This window comes from Coregonus lavaretus (genome assembly GCF_964263955.1).
Source record: "Coregonus lavaretus genome assembly, chromosome: 24".
NCBI lineage: Eukaryota > Metazoa > Chordata > Actinopteri > Salmoniformes > Salmonidae > Coregonus > Coregonus lavaretus.
This window is the reverse complement of record NC_140011.1, coordinates 33,031,255-33,038,660: the sequence shown is the minus strand read 5'-3', so window position 1 is coordinate 33,038,660 and position 7,406 is coordinate 33,031,255.

The following is a 7,406-nucleotide window of genomic DNA, read 5'->3' as shown; positions in this document are numbered from 1 at the left end:
ATTTTTCGTAATAAACATTTTGTTTGCTGTTCTCTAATGCATTACCTTTATTAATTGAATTTCACAATTTCTTCATTATGAAACTATGATATTGATGAACATTTATTGCTAACATTTATCTTCCAAAATCCAAAAAAGCAGAAACTAAGTTTTAATGAAAAGAAAATGCAGGCATGAATGGGGAGAGACATTATATTGCTTTCTAAGATCCGGTGTTACCAGAATGTCTGACAGATTGTTCCTGACCCAGACGTATTCTCCCAAAGACAGGAGAACTGCACAGCAGTGCAAAACAGTCACTAGAGAGAGAAAAGGAGAGAGAAAAAAGAACAAAAAAATCTGAAATGCAGAAAGAAAAAAGAATTGAAGCCTCACAGGGAAATCAGATAGAGCTGCCGTAAATACCCGTATTAATTCAATTACTTCAGAACACTGCAGCAGAGACTTGTCAAAACATTACTCTAAAGCGATACGACTGGGCCAGGGTGATATGGAAATAGAAGCAAAATAACTGTTGGCACTATGCATTCGGGCAGGTAGCGTTCTACAGATTCGTCCGTTGGACTGCCAGATGGTGAAGCGTGATTCATCACGCCAGAGAACGCGTTTCCACTGCTCCAGAGTCCAATGGCGACAAGCTTGACACCACTCCAGCCGACGCTTGGCATTGCAAATGGTGATCTTAGGCTTGTGTGCGGCTGCTCGGCCATGGAAACCCATTTCATGAAGCTCCTGACGAACAGTTATTGCGCTGACGTTGCTTCCAGAGGCAGTTTGAAACTCGGTAGTGAGTGTTGCAACCGAGGACAGACGATTTTTACGCGTTACGTGCTTCAGCACTCGGCGGTCCCATTCTGTGAGCTTGTGTGGCCTACCACTTCGCGGCTGAGCCGTTGTTGCTCCTAGACGTTTCCACTTCACAATAACAGCACTTACAGTTGACCGGGGCAGCTCTAGCAGGGCAGAAATTTGACAAACTAACTTGTTGGAAAGGTAGAATCCTGTGACGGTGCCACGTTGAAATTCACTGAGCTCTTCACTAAGGCCATTCTACTGCCAAAGTTTGGAGATTATGGAGATTGCATGGCTGTGTGCACGATTTTATACACCTGTCAGCAATGGGTGTGGCTGAAATAGCCAAATCCACTAATTTGAAGGGGTGTCCACATACATTTGTATATATAGTGTATATATTCATACTGATGCGATGATCGAGAGCTCAGGCACATCAAATACCAGAGCTGGACAAGAGTTTGAACTTAGATGTAGGGCTGGTAGTTAATAATGCATTTGAGCTGAATCACATTCTCTGCATCTTAATGTTCGGCTTCACCCAAAGGAAAAGCAGCATTTTCTCAGTGATGGCTAAGTGCCTTTGGACTGTCAAGTGAGCCTTCCTTGTGTCTAAAACCCTGTGGCTGCCTCTGCTTTGGTGATCGCCCATCCTCCCTCTCTGAGCGTGCAGTGTACACCTCCCCAACACTGGTGCATCTAATCCACATAGATGCCTCCCAGCATTTCAATCAATCAATCAAATTGTATTTATAAAGCCCTTTTTACATCAGCAGATGTTACTAAGTGCTATACAGAAACCCAGCCTAAAACCCCAAACAGCATGCAATGCAGATGTAGAAGCACAGGGGCCTAGCGTTTGTGTTTAGGATTAGTATTGTTTGCGACACTGTTTCTTTTTGTCTTTGAAAGAAGTCTGTGGGAAAAACCTCCTCCGCACCTGCCACAAGCCTCTCATCTTGAGAAAAGGATTCTACCTCAAGTGAAACTTCCTGGTTCTCACCTGTAGTTTGAGTGGATTCTGTGAGGATTAGTTACCTACATCTGCTCTTAGTTGTAACTGTTTAATGTGGCCCTCCATCTGGGTATGTAGCTGTCGATGGCTAAGCTTTGAAAGTGCCAATCCGCAGTTGAGAAAATAACAAAGTGGTCACCCTGCCTCTGTTTTTGTAAAAAGCTGAGGGAGGGCTTGGAGAAATGTGGGCACAGACGTTAATTCAACGTCTATTTCACGTTGGTTCCACGTAATTTCATTGCGTTGACGTGGAAACAACGTTGATTCAACCAGTGTGTGCCCAGCGGGATGCCATTATGTGTACCGTATGTCTATGCTTTGTTGAGCTCCATCAGTTACAGTAACAGAACCTTGTGACTCAGAGCCTGATGCTGGCTGCCAGAGGGGAAAACCTTAAAACACCATTGTTTTTATGATACAGTGACCTGAGCCAGACTCTGTTATTGCTAGCTGTGTTTTCACGTGCACCGCAGTGACAACCACCTCCACTGTAATTCACTGTCATCCATCACACATCGCAGTTGCCACGACAGCAATTCATGCATGACTCAGCTTAATGGTCAGCGGATCACTTGCACGTAGTTGTTATTGGAAATTGATTCCATTCTGTTCAATTATGCTTGTCATGTTTCATGTATCTAAACTGTAGTGTTAGTCATCTGACACATGAAGGGCACACTTTTTGCTAGAGTGACATCATTTTGTTCAGTGTCACAAATGAAAACTATTTAATATAATGACTTACGTAACTGGAACATGGATATTGCAGGGGGGACATGAGTTTGAGTTGTTTTGTAAAAATAGCATGTACCCGGCACATATACAGTAATTTAAATATCAAGAGTACAGTAATATATCTGTCTATTCATCATCACATATTATTCTTCTTCAAAAGTGGATGCACAGAGCTTTTGAATTACACTATACAGTGCATTCGGAAAGTATTCAGACCCCTTCACTTTTTCCACATTTCGTTAATTTACAGCCTTATTCTAAAATTGATTAATATATTTTTTTCCTCATCAATCTACACACAATACCCCATAACGACAAAGCGAAAACAGGTTTTTAGAAAATTGTGCACATTTATAAAAACGTAAAAACAGAAATACCTTATTTACATAAGTATTCAGACCGTTTGCTATGAGACTCGAAATTGAGCTCAGGTGCATCCTGTTTCCATTGACCATCCTTGAGATGTTTCTACAACTTGATTGGAGTCTATCTGTGGTAAATTCAATTCAAATTCAATTGATTGGACATGATTTGGAAAGGCACACACCTGTCTATATAAGGTCCCACAGTTGACAGCGCATGTCAGAGCAAAAATCAAGCCATGAGGTCGAAGGAATTGTCCGTAGAGTTCCGAGACAGGATTGTGTCGAGGCACAGATCTGGGGAAGGGTACCAAAAATATTCTGCAGCATTGAAGGTCCCCAAGAACACAGTGGCCTCCATCATTCTTAAATGGAAGTTTGAAACCACCAAGACTTCCTAAACTGAGCTAACGGGGGAGAAGGGCCTTGGTCAGGGAGGTGACCAAGAACCCGTTGGTCACTGATAGAGCTCCAGAGTTCATCTGTGGAGATGGGAGAACCTTCCAGAAGGACAACCATCTCTGCAGCACTCCACCAATCAGGCCTTTATGGTAGAGTGGCCAGACGGAAGCCACTCCTCAGTAAAAGGCACATGACAGCTCGCTTGGAGTTTTCCAAAAGGCACCCAAAGGACTCTCAGACCATGAGAAACAAGATTCTCTGGTCTGATGAAACCAAGATTGAACTCTTTGGCCTGAATGCCAAGCGTCACGTCTGGAGGAAACCTGGCACCGGTCATCACCTGGCCAATACCATCCCTACGGTGAAGTATGGTGGTGGCAGCATCATGCTGTGGGGATGTTTTTCAGCGGCAGGGACTGGGAGAATAGTCAGGATGGAGGGAAAGATGAACGGAGCAAAGTGCAGAGAGATCCTTGATGAAAACCTGCTCCAGAGCACTCAGGACCTCAGACTGGGGCAAAGGTTCACCTTCCAACAGGACAACGACCCTAAGCACACAGTCAAGACAACACAGTAGTGGCTTCGGGAGAAGTCTATGAATGTCCTAGAGTGGCCCGGACTTGAACCCGATTGAACATCTCTGGAGAGACCTGAAAATAGCTGTGCAGCGACGCTCCCCATCGAACCTGACAGACAGAGCTTGAGAGGATCTGCAGAGAAGACATGCACTGTCAACTGTGGGCCTTTCCAAATCATGTCCAATCAATTGAATTTACCACAGTTGTACTCCAATGAAGTTGTAGAAACATCTCAAGGATGATCAGTGGAAACCTGAGCTCAATTTCGAGTCTCATAGCAAAGGCTCTGAATACTTATGTAAAAAAGGTATTTCTGTTTTCAATTTTTTTAAACCTGTTTTTGCTTTGTCATTACGGGCTATTATGTGTAGATTGATGAGTAAATAAAATATTTAATCCTTTTTAGAATAAGGCTGTAACAAAATGTGGAAAAAGTGAAGGGGTCTGAATACTTTCCGAAGGCACTGTAAATACAATAGAATTCATCAGAACAAACTTGGCTGTTTTGGACAATGAGTCACATAGTGAATCGTGTTAGTCATCATGATAGTGTCACCTCCAAGAGTGAGGATGAATCAGACACAGAGAAAAGCAACCCAAAGACATGGCTAATGTAATCCCACTTGATTAACCCTGATACACAGCTATGCTACTGTTTGTAGCACCACTTGATCCAGTGTTTTCCATTTCAATAATAAATGGAATATTGGTGAGTGTGTTGCAATAGAGCACAAATAATTTAGGTAAGATGAGAAATAACGTCTAGGGGAGGCTCGATTAAATCTGTATTGCTGAAGCATTAAAGATTGTGTGATCGAAATGTCATATTGAGCCGACATATGCAGCGTTTACCGTGAATGTAGTCTCCGCTAACGCGGGAACATTGCCTTTAAATTTTAATCACGCTGTAACACTGAACTTCAGCGCTACGGATTGAATCCAGCCCCATTCTCCCAAATGTCTGGTGGCTAAATCAAGTGGAAATGCCCTGCTAGAGTTCCCACACACTTAATGATAATCACATCAGTACCAGCACAACACTTGAACAGTAAGGCACCACAGCTCTTCACGCCTGTCAGATCGTTGAAAATGGAATTGATATTCTGCTTAGAGAGTTCATGTTTGTGTGCCTTTTAATGACTTGAGAGAGGAGAGTGAGAGAGAGAGAAAATATTAAAGCTAAAAGGCTTTCTGTTATGGTAGATTTTACCCTCAACCCCCTCCACACACTTAAGGAAGAGCTAATACAGCAAAATAAATGTATTTCATTTTTTTACGCTTTGCTACATTTAGCTGATTAACTTTTAAACAACCGAGCCACTCCTGTGAAATCCTCATGTATTTTTGATTGGCTTTTTGTAGGACTGCAATCTTCACTTGACAAAGAGCATTCACTGAGAATGAGGAGGGAGGAGGAAAGTGTGCCGTGGAGGACCATACTTCTCTAATCTGGATCACTGATACACATGACCCCTGAGCCAATGACATTAGGGATGAAGGGATGAGGTACACAAACTCTGAAACCCCCCCCCAGACTGCAATAAACAGATGGAATTTACAGGTCCTGCTCGGGCACATTCTCAGCCAGGATACTGTACAGCTAGGATACTGTAGGCTCCACTGTCATCAGCCTTGCTGGAGAGAAAATATGCCATCTGAAGGCTCAACACAGTAGGTGTTCCTCAGTAACCGTAGGGACCATGTCTTATTGATAAGGCATGATGATAGAGGACGTGGCTTGGAACCAAATTTCAGAGAAGTGTACATTACAGTTGACCTTCACCAAGCTCCATGCATGACCAAATCCCCGCTTCGGTTGACCTTCACCCCTGCTTCCCTCACCAGTTCTATTTAATCTGAGTCCTAATATTCTTCCAATATCAGCCAGCCTGATCCCCATGGCCTCTGTGTTCATAGATACAGTCTCATTCATGCCTCTGTTCTGGCCCTCCAGTGGTGGAATGACAACACTGTCAACCATGGTAATGGATGAGGCATTGCTTCCCAGGTATTGTAGATACGAATAATGGTTGCTGTCTGCCCTCTGGTGGTAGGCCTACCTTTTCACAATGACCTTTCTCACTTATCTTGCTTTCTTCATAGCGTTGATTTCACTTTGCAATTGTGTTAATACTCACAGGGCAAAAATGAGTTGAATCAACGTTGTTTCAACATAATTTCAACCAAAAAGTTACATGTGATGACGTTGAATCAACGTGGGAAACTGATTGGATTTGCAAAAAGTCATCAACTTAAGGGAATTTTGTCATTTTTTTTCTCACAAAACTTAACCTAAGGGAGTGAAGTTATATATAATAAGGGTTACTTTATATTTGACCTAAACCGCTTGAAAAAAAAACGCTTGAAAAAAAAAAAATGGTGAACCTCCCCTATACCCAAAATAATAACTACAACATGAAGTGGATAGCAGAGAACATGTATACTGTTTACCCTAACTTCTTGGACAGACCAGAGCCTTAGATATGTAGTTTTAGAAACCGTCCTGTAAGCATTACATGGTAACGCAGGAATTTTGATAGCGCACAGGGCTGCGGGCCAGAAGGTTGTGTGTTCGCAGACCCCGGTGGAGAAGAGTAGAAGTGGAAATATCTACGTTATAGTAAAAGCATTGCATGAATCTATCATTGTATTTGCAGGTCAGAGAAAAAATTGACTTTTGTAAACATTTCATGCAATTCTACGTCATTTGACATATTAGCAGAATCATTTTTAATACCACACAAATGACTGGAATTACAGGCTAAGAATGGACAGAGAGATAGGCCTATGTGTTCATCTTATCATATTTCTCCAATGCCAAATCAGTGTGTCTTGTTTGCAACGAAACTGTCCTTGTTTGCAAATAAATAAATCTGAGATTAGGAATCTAGCGCTGTTATAGATTACTTTATATAATCAGATACGTTTTATTTTCTTCAAAATCTTAAGCTAACAAGGGGTAGGCCTGTGCTTTTTGCCATTTTCTTTAATAAAAACTAGGCATATGGCATACCCTCTCAATTCGAGTCTTGGTTTGAACTTAATAGCCCTTCACTGACACCGAGGTAGGCTATTTAAAGAATGCGTGGGTGGAGGAATTGACTGACAAATCTATGGATATAGCAGCCTATAGCTTAATTTCGTCTGTCAAACAGTTAGGCCTACCTCTTATTTCTTAAATAGAAAGGAATAGTTAAGTATAATTAAAATGAGGACGGTTGAAATGAATTATGCCTACTCGAATTTGCTTACTTTCAGCACCATGAGCTGTCCATTTCCGATTAATTGTTCCACGGCTGCTGCTTCAAGTTTTAGCGCCACAATGTAAATTACTTGAATCTGGCTTATTGTGAGGTCAATCAATCTGATAAATAGGCCTACATCATGGGCAAGAAACATATAGTTTATAATCTAATCAATTATAGTAGTAGCAAGCTATCAAAGTTGACTTCCGGTCCTCCTCAATTTGGCGCTCTCCTTCTCAAACTGAACAGAACATAGGCTATAGGCTAGTTCCCCGGC